Genomic DNA, 11054 nt, shown 5'->3' on the forward strand with positions numbered 1-11054 from the left:
TCTATGAAAAAAATGTGTGTGTGTTTATGCAGTTTGACTCTAATGAAGGAACAGATTTTGCTCACTTTGGCTCCTTTCCTCCATAACCTCATCTGCTTCTCAGAAAGTCTTAATTGGTGTGCAGTTCAAATAGCGTGGAGCAAACACTTGGTGAGCTTGTGGTTTATATCACGGGAGAGGTGTTGCAAATGCCAACTTGTTTTTCACGTGTAGAATACAGATCGACTCCCTGTTTCCTTAATGATTTGAGGTCATTCCATAAGTGAAAAAATCAACAAGTGAATAAATACAGACAGAGGGTTACTCAATGTCCTTGCCAACGTTCCATTCAGGTTCCCGTCCAGTCAGCCTGAGTTCATTCAACAGCCGTTGAGCTCCTCACAAAGGTAAGACGGCGTCCTGCCACCAGATGGCCACGGTCTGAGGTGGGGAGTCACTGAGCAATTGCAAAGAAGTGGGAGTGGGAGCCGTTTGTGGAAGGAGCAGGGATCTGGGGAGTGAAGAAGGGTGTCTGAGCGCCTGCTTGGGGATGAGAGTGTGGGTGGTAAGGTTAAGCTTTGCAGAGAGGCTGGGGTGATAAGTCATCCAGAGATCGGAGCCGTTTTCTAGAGGACCAGGGTCCTTCTAGACAGAGGTAGCAATCCAGAGACAAACGAGTAGGAGCCATTCCAGAGGGAATCACGGGCTTTCCTGGTGCTTTTCTTTCACTTGTGTGGATTCAAATGTCCATCCGACATCTATCTGGGCTCATTTTTATTCTGTCCCAAGAGCTCTCTTTAACATCCATGTAGTATAGGGATGTTTGTGGTGAATTCTCCTACTTTTAGTCTGTCTGAAGAAGTCCTTTTTCACCTTTGGATTTGAAATCGGTTTGGAGGGTACTCACAATTTCCCCCATGCCCTTTCTTTCAGTGCCTGAAATATGTTTATCCATTACTTCTTGGCTTCTGTGGATTTTCACAGGAAAATTCTTATTTGTGTTCCTCTGTATATAATGTATCTATTTCATTGGGCTGCTTTGAAGATTTTCTTCTTAGAGCTGGTTTTCTTTAATTTTGTAAATGAGCCTTGGGGTTGTTTTCTTCATGTTTATTTTGCTTGGGGTTGATTGAGCTTGTTGGATTGGTAAGTCTATTGCTTTCAGCAAGTTTGAAAAACTTTTGGCCAATATTCAAATATTTTTTAACTCCCCACCTTTCCTGTCCTGAATTCCAGGTCTGTTGGACTTTTGATAATTCTCCACAGATCACCAATACCCTGTTCATTTTCTTTCACCTTTTCTTCTCTCTGTACTTTATTTTGGATAGTTTCTCTGGCAATGTCTTTAATTCACTGATTGCCTCTTCAGTGCCTTTCCAATTATAGTGAATTTAAAAAGTTTTCTCTGATCTTGTAGTTTTCATCTCTATAAGTTTCATTTACTTCTTTTTATATCTTCCATCTCTCTCCTCATGAGCATGTTTTCTTCTTACCTTCTTAAACATTTAGAACATATTTCTGATACCTGTCTTAACGTGCTTATCTCTTAATTACATCATCTCTGTTGTTTCTTGCTCCATTTCTATTGATAAATTCTTTCCCTGAATATGGCTCATATTTTCTTACTTCTTTCCATGCCTGGTAATGTTTGATTGGATGATATTGTGAATTTGCACTGTTGCATTTTGGCTTTGGCTGTATTTTTTTCTTTTTTCTTTTCTTTTTTTCTTAGAGAGAGAGAAAGAAAGAGAGAGAGACAGAGAGAGAGAGAGAGAGAGAGAGAGAGAGAGAGAGTGTGTGTGTGTGTGTGTGTGTGTGTGTGTGAGCTGGGGAGAAGGGTAGAGGGGGAAAGAGAGAGAGAATCTTAAGAATCGAGACTCAACCCTCCAATCCTAGGCTCATGACCTGAGCCAAATCAAGAGTCGGGCACTCAACTGAGTATTTCTTTGAATGTGTTGGACTTCTTTCTGGCATGCAGATAAATTAACTTGGAATCCGTTTGATTCTTTCAAGGGTTGTTTCAAGATTTGCTAGATCAGTTCCAAATCTGCCTTTAGTCTACATTGTTTGAGCTCCATTACTAAGGCAACACCCTTCTGAGGACTCTACCTTATGTCCTATGTATTACTCAGTTTTTCTGTTGTGGTTTCGGAAGTGTTCAACCAGCATTTTCTTCACTGACCTTCGGTAATTTCCTCGCAATAATGCAATGGCCCTTTTTGTTTGTTTGTTTTTTACAGATTTCTGGAACCCTTTCTTGTTTTATCTGTTCGTCTGTCTCTCCCCTCCCTCCAATACTTCTTCTCCAGTGCTCTGCTCTGTATATTCTACAGAAAAAGAACTGAAAGAACGCCAATCTTTGTCTCTCCATTCCAGTGAGAATTCTGGGCTTATTTGGTTTCCCCTTTCTGTACTGGCACAGGGAAACTGTCTGCAGGCAATACAGCGGGGCAATGGCAGGTCCCATGATGTTTGTTTGCCACCATGCATTGCCCATTATTCAATGTGTGAAAACAATTGTGTCATATGTATATTTTTTGGTTTTCTAACTTTTCTAAGGCAGGAGGATAAATCCAGTTTCTGTTTTCCATGTGGTTGGAAGCGTTGTTTTTCTGAAAACTCTTTTTTATTATGGAAAATTTCAAACATACATGTAAGTAGATAGAATGACATAATGAATCCCTGGTTACCGTCATCCAGCCTTGACAATTATCAACTCATGGCCACACTTCTTTCATCTGTACACTGTCCTGCTTCTCTTGGAGAACATTATTGGGATTTATTTGAAGCAGATCCCATGTATTTTATAATTTTGTTTGTAAATATTTCACTATGTATTTCTTTTTTGTTGTTGTTAAAATTTTTATGTTTATTTATTATTGAGACAGAGAGAAACAGTGCATGAGTAGGAGAGGAGCAGAGAGAGAGGGAAATACAGAATCTGAAGCAGGCTCCAGGCCCTGAGCTGTCAGTACAGAGCCCGATGTGGGGCTCAAACCCACAAACTGTGAGATCATGACCTGAGCTGAAGCCAGACACTTAACCAACTGAGCCACTTAGGTGGGGCCACTATGTATTTCTTAAAAGATAAGAGATCTTTTATTTTTAAGTTTATTTATTTATTTATTTTGAAAGAGAGACAGAGTGAGCATGAGCAGGAGAGGGGCAGAGAGAGAGGAACAAGAGAGACCCCCAGGCAAGCTCCCCGCTGTCACTGCAGAGCTAGATGCGGGGCTCAAATTCAAAACCCACGAGATCATGACCTGAGCCAAAATCCAGAGTTGGACACTTAACTGATTGAGCCTCCCAGACACCCAAGAGTTCTTTTTAAAGGCATAACCACGCCATCATTACCATGCTTACAAAAAACTAATAACACTTCCTTAATATTGTCAATTACTGACAGAAGATAAAATTTCATGTATTCCTAGCGGGAGTGGGTGCTTGAATGAAGTATTCCCAATGATGATTTCCTAGAGTGTGGTCATATCTGAACTTGTATTTCCCCTTCTATTTCTTAACCCCTTTCTGCTCAAATTTATTTCCCCCCCCAGCAAAGAAATATCCAGTAGCTCCTTCTCTTCCTTCTGTATTTCCCAACCTGATTCAAGGCTCCCTGTCCTCCTGTTGTCTCCTCAACCCCAGGTCCTAGTGCATGGCTGGCAGGTGAGCACCTTTAAAGATAAAGGGAATATCTTAAAGTCATTTCCAGCTCTGACATGGTATTAAGAGAAAGTTACAGGCAGTTTGAGAAACAAAATGTAATGCTCAGTCTGTATTGTGATTCCGAATGAGAGAAGAGGGTGTGGAATCATCTCTGAGAAGTCATGCTATAATTTATAGTTGCCTGTGTTTGTACTATTTAGTTTATTTTGAAGTTTGAAGTTACTCAAAGGAAGTCATGAGACCTTACGTCTATCAAAAATGGTTCTGGGTTTGAAATGGGTTTGAAAATTTGAGCAACACCAGTTAATATCAAGCAAGATCCTCCCCCTCCCCAACTTTCTAATATAATTACCAAGATTGGCCTTATTAAGTGTGATTTCAGGGGAACAAAAATCGTTCCACCTCTTCTCTCTCCGTTCTTTGCCCCCAAACTTTCTTACCTATTTTTGGGCAATTGAGATTTTCTGCATTTGGGAAAAAGACCACAGATAAAAAGAAGTTATTTTTATTTATTTATTTTTATTGTTATTTTTTTAAGAAGTGATTTTTTATAGTAGTTTATTGTCAAATTGGTTTCCATGTAATACCCAGTGCTTCTCCCCACAAGTGCCCCCCTCCATGACCACCACCCCCTTCCCCCCCCCTCCCTCTTCAACCCTCGGTTCATTTTAAGTATTCAATAATCTCTCATGATTTGTGTTCCTCTCTTTCCCCAACTCTCTTTCCCCTTCCTCTCCTTATGGTCCTCTGTTAGGTTTCTCCTGTTAGGTGATTTTAAAAAATAGCTTTATTGATACACAATTCACATACTATACAACTCACCTATTTAAAGTGTACAATTCATGAGGCGCCTGGGAGGCTCAGTCGGTTGAGTGTCCAGCTCTTGATTTTGGCTCAAATCATGATCCCCCCTTCATGGGTTCAAGCCCTGCATTGCGCTGAACATGGACCCTGCTTGAGATTCTCTCTCTCTCTCTCTCTCTCTCTCTCTCTCACTCACTCTCTCACTCTCCCTCTCTTCCCCTCTCCCCCACCCACACTCTCACTCTCTCTCAAAAAAAAAAAATACAAAATACAGTGTACAGTTCAGTGGTTTTTAGTATATTCACATATATGTCAAGCCATTACCATAGTCAATTTTAGAACATTTTCACCATCCAAAAAGAAACCTCTACCCATTAGCATTCCCCCCCTCCCCTTTCCTTCCAACCTTCCCAGCCCTGGGCAATCACCGATCTACTTTCTGTCTGTATAGATTTGCCTATTCTGGCCATTTTTTCTAAAGGTACTCATACAACATGTGATCTTTTGTGACTGGAAAGGGAAGTGATTTAAATCCATATTAAAGAGGAAAAAAGTCCTTTCTATCGCTTTACATGGATTTTCGATCAGAGGAAGAATAGACCGTTTCAGTACTAGGAGCGGGTGATAAGAGGCAAAGCAGAGTGAGCAAAGAGGGGTGGTCCTCGCTTCACACTGTTGGCTGGGGCAGGTCCCAGCTGTCAGCAGTAAATGTCGCAGCTTCTAGAGGATAATTCAGATGTTGGCATAAAGAGACAAGGACTTGTGGAAGCGGCCCCATGTCTAGAAGCAGGTAAGCCTTGGCTACTGTCTGTCACATCCATAAGTACTGGAAATGAGACTTATAATTAGACCTCACTTAACTGACAGCTCACCTTGATTTCTCGCTGAGCTGCTCACAGGACCGAAGCGCCTCCTTCCTCTACCGTGACTTATAACGCCAAGCGCTAAAACAATGTTGCGCAGGCTATTTGCCCGATCAGGCCAGGTAACGGGGCACCAGGCTGTCATTTTCATCACGAGGAAATAGGTCTTTTGGTGTAGTTTTCCTCCAGTAATTAGTCTCTCTGTGATTTTTAGACTTTGTGTCATGTTGTGAATGCAACATGTTCGACAGCATTCCTGCCGAGGAAATATCTCCTATGATGGGTAAGCAAATACCATCTTTCATTAAAAAACATCAGAAAAATTTCATCTGAAATTTCTGAACAGCCAGGGGGAGGAACACTCCTAATGACAACAAAAAGCCCGCTTATGCCAAAATCCACGTGAGGGTGGCTTACGGTGCAGGCTGGGAAGTGGCCTCACTGGCCATCCCTTCAGCCTGTTGGCTCCATGTCTACTCTTCTGAGGGCAATGACGCCTTCTGAAACAACTGCTTTCTAGTCACCAACTGATGGTATTTAACCAGTGATATGGATCATATTAGAATGCTTTCCAAAGCCTGAAGTTGTGTAAATCAGGTTGGTGCTCTGCATGTCCTTCTTTCTCTTCCATATTTTTCGGTGTAGGTGCACACTTCCATGGAAGCATCGCAAGGCCTTTGCAGAATGGAACACTGAAAAAATAATCACCTTCTTCTCTTTGGTGGATGAGATGAAATCTTTATGCTCTCCTTCGAGAGGACAGACGATGTTTGAAAGAAAACCTGATTCTGAAAATCTTAGCAACAAGGCCATAAACTCTTTTGCTGTAAATGAGGTTGTAGAGTGATTAAAATTGAATCTTGATGAAGATATGAATGGCTAGAATGTTCCGACAGAGCTGGTGGGAGAATAGAAAAGTTTGGCTACTTTGGAACACTCTTTGGCAGTATCTGAAAATGTCGAACATATGCATCCCCTATGACACAGAAATTCTACTCACACACACATGCGAGCACACACACAAGAAACAAGTGCATACCAACTAAAGCCATGTATAAGAATGTTCTTAGTGGCTTTCTCACAGTATCAAAAAACTGGAAGCAAACCAAATGTCCATCGGCAGGAGAATAGATGAATAAATTGCATCATCCATACACGGAACACAACGCAGCAATAAGAAACCCTGAGACACACAATAATATAAATGAACCTGACATGATTTTGAGTAAAAGAAGCTAGAAACAACTGAATTCAATACTAGATGGTTCAATTTAGGTGATTGTGAGTGGGCAAACGTAGTCACTGATGGTAAAAGTCAGAGTGGTGCTCCCTTCGGGTGAGGGCAGTCATTGACTGGGGAAGGGCAGCTAGGAGCCTGCTGGGGGGCGGAATTATTCTATGGTCTTGATTTGTGTGGTAGCCACACAGTGGAAACTATTCACTTCTGTAAAAATTTACCAGTTTTTATCCCTAAGACAAGCAGACTTTACTGGAAATATACACATGGAGCCTAGCTATAAAAGGATATTTTACAAAGATTGAGCTATAAGAAATCTGAGAGCTGCTTCACTGGGGAGACTGGCTTATTTGGTTTGATTCTTTTGCCCATGCAGTCCACCCATCATGGGTCCCTGCTGGTCCTCTCTTTCTTATGAGGTGCATAAAATTTATCTTACATAGAAGGAAGGAAACTCTGCCATGCCTAGTCCAACACAGCATGTGAAGACTGTATTTGAAGTTATGCTGGATGCTCACTACATTTGAAAAGAAAGCAGCCATCCCAGAAAAACACGTTTGCTGGTACCTCATTTTGTAGGTTGCCTTGAAAGGAGCATTTTGAATTTGACCCTAAGGACCACCTCTTCCTACTTTCATTGCATTTCAACATATGTGGAGGATGGATTCCAGGTATCTGTTGGACTTCTAGGCCAGAGACCTGAGGGTGAAATTGGACACTGGGGTGAGATATCAGACAGAAATATGAGTGTCATCTGGGTTGATGTAACAGAATAAGCCAGAAAAGTGTAGTGAGTGAGAAGGGGAGGGCCAAGAACAGTACCTTGGTGATGAGCCTCCCCATAAGGGAGTGGAGGAACCAGGATCCTAGGGAGAAGTCTGTCTTCCCGTGCAGGTCCCCTGATTCCTGGAACATATTTCTACAGCTTCCATTCCAGGTTTTGGCTCCTCTCTCTGTATTTTCTCTCTTCAGAGAGCTCATTTGTTTTAATGATGCCAATTTTACGCTAACATCATCCACATCCAACCTCCCACTCTGCCTTCACCCCTAGACTCTGGCCCTAAACCATCTTCTCTCACTCAGTCTGAATGTTGGCAGGTCCTACAAAACATGTATGAAAGGTGTTGGGCTACATAGGGTCAGGTGAAAAGGGACATCAAATGGGAAGCTAAGGATTGAAAATCCAATGAAAGAAGATCCTAGAAGAACTTGGAGGGGCTTAGTTTGGGGAAAGTGAAAGAGAAGAGAAATGATAAATATGGAGACATTTGGAAATAGGTATGTGCCTGCCCGTTTACACTCTCATATGTTGAGTTCTGTCTAGAACACAATGCTAGCATTCACTGTTGACCTAGTGCTGTGCTATATACTGATATACATTATCTCATTTAATTCTTATAGCAACCCTAAGAGTAGGGTGCTGATAGTAGCCTAACTTTCCAGAGGGGAAACTGAAGCATAAAATGGTCAAGTAATTTATTTAAGGCATCAGAGATGAGGCATACTGGATCCATGCTGTGAAATCAACTTGTTTAACTTCAGAGTTCATAGCCACTAGGCTGCATTGCCTCCTGCACACACACAGCCAAACCATACACACACTCACCCACACACACCTGCTCACATGCCCTGTCCATATTTCTTGAGACTCTTCTTAGCCCCTCTGCTTGTACAGACTATCTATTTCCGTGGTCTCAGGGCACTTTATTTCCTTCTTGGTTTTGCAGTCAGGAAGACCATTCTAGGTGATTCCTAAATCAGGCCAATGAAGATGGGGAGTGCCCCTGTCTAATCTGTCCCTGATTACAGTATGAAGAAATAGGATCAAAGATGGGAAAAGTAAGTTGAGGCCAGAGCTCAAATGGCCTTAAATTCAAAAATGAAGAGTTGAGATATAATTTAAATGGCAGTGAGCAGCCACTGCGTGGGCTTCTGATGAGATCTGAGCTTTAAGGAGGTGGACCTCATAGCTGGTGTGGGATGGATCAGAATGGACAGACGGTGCTGGAGAGTGGCTGGTCAAGAGCCTTTTGCAACAGACCAGGTGAGGCCCCAGCCTGGTAAAATTTGCAAAGGCAGAACAGAAAAGAGAAGGGGAACTTTGAGAGAAACAGATTTTCCCAGAGGTCCTGGTGGGGAATGTATTTATCCAGCTTCCAAGAGAGCTCGTAGAAGAATATCTTGTTCATTTTGTGCTTAATCAAATCTGGGTTCCCTAGCTGAGCTTTCAAAGGCCCTTTGTGAATGGATGGCAGTCCCTTCCATCCATCTTTTTTTCCCACTACTTCCCAGCTTCCATCCTGCACAGTGGGTGGGCTGGTCTTGCTGTTCCATAAACATGCTGTGATGCTGTGATGGTTGTTGGATTTTAGATTCTGCTCCTAACTCCTCATGGCCTTTGTTTTCTCCAACTATTCCAAATAACTTTTAAACTCCATTTCTCCCACAACTGTTGCCCTCATTATACCTGCACTAACTTATTTTTCTCTCTTCTGAACTCCCCAAGACCCTCACGGACATTCAACACAGTTTCCCTGGCCTTGTATTTCCCTGCACTCCTTGGAGAATGGTTGGTAGCCACCATGTCTCATGCTCCATCTGTGGCCTCCACAAGACCTAGCCTGGCCTGGGGCACACGATGCACGTTCAGACTCATTGGCTGATGTGTACATGTAGGGAAATTAGTTTTCATGTCGAGTTTCGATGCTGTGGTTGGTTCTGTCTCACAGCCCAGTTTCCAATCAAATGCCTCTTGTAAAGGGCAAGTGAAGGTGCTTGGAAGTGAGGTGGTATGAAGTAGGGCAGAGAGGACACTGGCTGTGAGTGTGTGCATGTGCTCTGGCACACCCTGCTTTTCCTTGTTCTTGCAAACTCGGGACCATGCTTCTCCTAGATGACTACATGGCCTCTTTATTGGCTTTGGGAAAAGAGTGGGCCCACGGTCATTCTGGGAGAGAAACAGCAGCAAATGCCTAGGACTAAAGCAGAGGAGCAATTTGCATGAACGCCCATGACCAAGACACTGATGGCAATTGGGCAAGTTGCCATCTTTAGAGGAAATGAAATGCCTATCCTAGAGCTCCCGGATGGGCATGAGCCGCATTAAGACCTCCAGTTGGTGTGTCTTGCATAGCACCTTTTCCCCATGGGACACGTGATAGGTGCTGGCTTTGTGCTTCTTCATTGGGTACATGTATTGCTATTTGTTTAACAAGCACTTACAGAGTGCTCACTGTTGGTGTTTAAAAATATCCTCATCATCACTGAGGTGGATACTCTTACTCTCATAGTCCCTATTCTACTACGGGACAACCAAGGCACAGAAGATTTTAGGAAATTGCCCAAGATCACATGGCAGGAGGGTAGACAGGCAGGATTTGAATTGAGGCATTCTACTCCATGATCTCTGCTCCTAACCACTACTCTGTGCTGTTCTAACCATTACTTGTGCTGAGTATGTTTTGGCTTCTTGGAAGTACAATGATGTTGAGGTCATGAGGTCATTGGGGGAGGGCAATAGGCCAGGAAAAAGCTGAAGAATGGTGGCAGCAAGAGAGTGTCAAAGGCCAAGACACTTGCCCTTATTTTACAATTTACCCAGGGCCTGGCTGGCTGTTAGAATTGTCCTTCCCCACATTGAACTGGGGAACCCTCATAGCCAACCCCAGATATTAAAGAGCAGTAATTAGACATTATTTTCCTTGGTAGTTCATCATCCCTGCTCGTTGACAGGAAGGAACAGATGCTGTGTGAAGATCACGCTGTCTTGGAGGTTGTGGGACAATTTGGGCTTGATGGATGTCACTCCCTCACGGCTGCTCTAGGCAGACAACCTGGGACGAGGCAGGCACGGGGAGGTCTCTTATCGGTTGCCTCTTCAATCTAGCTGACTTGAGCTTGCCGGGAGTTTTGCTGCCCGTGAGGGAAGACTTTCAGTGGTGGTGTTGTGTCTGGGATGATTTCTGCAGCAGGTTTTTTTTTGTTTTTTTGTTTTTTTGGTCAAAATTAATGCCGCAGCAACGTGATCTATCTACTAACCTGATGAAACTCTTTGCAGACTAGTATTTTTCGTTTTCATTGGACATGAAAAGCCATTCCGTTGATGAAGACACTTTGCAACTGCCCCTGTCCCCTCTAAGGCAACTCAAGAGAGAGCCATTTTGTGTGGCAAAAGGCAAATACCTAAAATAGCCTTCCTAATAGGTCAGAGATCCTGGAGTCCTTCCTGGAACTTCTCTGAAATTCGGGACCTTAAGGTTGATGTATTCACTGGAAAAGAAAGTGGCTTCCTTTTTTAATATAATTTGAAGGGTGTGGAAGTCTCTCTGTGTCCTCAGTCTTTACCCATCCAGGCTGACAGATAATTTCATGTTCTTCCCATTGGAGCCCTGACCCTTTGGGTTAAGACATCACAACTTCAGGAGTCCTCTGCTTTAACATGAGGCTCAGGTGAAAGCCTGGTGTGTGTGTGTGTGTGTGTGTGTGTGTGTGTGTGTGTGTGTGTG

The 11054-nt window shown here is 43.0% G+C and overlaps 1 long non-coding RNA gene across 1 annotated transcript; it reads left to right on the forward strand.

Annotated features, from left to right (window-relative positions):
• The first annotated feature begins 266 nt into the window (after window positions 1–266).
• On the forward strand, window positions 267–6182 carry LOC115278037. The gene is made up of 3 exons (XR_003902653.1): window positions 267–386; window positions 5527–5595; window positions 5958–6182. It is a non-coding gene; the product is annotated as an uncharacterized LOC115278037 (long non-coding RNA).
• The last annotated feature ends 4872 nt before the right edge of the window (window positions 6183–11054 follow it).

The sequence above is a fragment of the Suricata suricatta genome, chromosome 14 (assembly GCF_006229205.1).
Source record: "Suricata suricatta isolate VVHF042 chromosome 14, meerkat_22Aug2017_6uvM2_HiC, whole genome shotgun sequence".
Lineage (NCBI taxonomy): Eukaryota > Metazoa > Chordata > Mammalia > Carnivora > Herpestidae > Suricata > Suricata suricatta.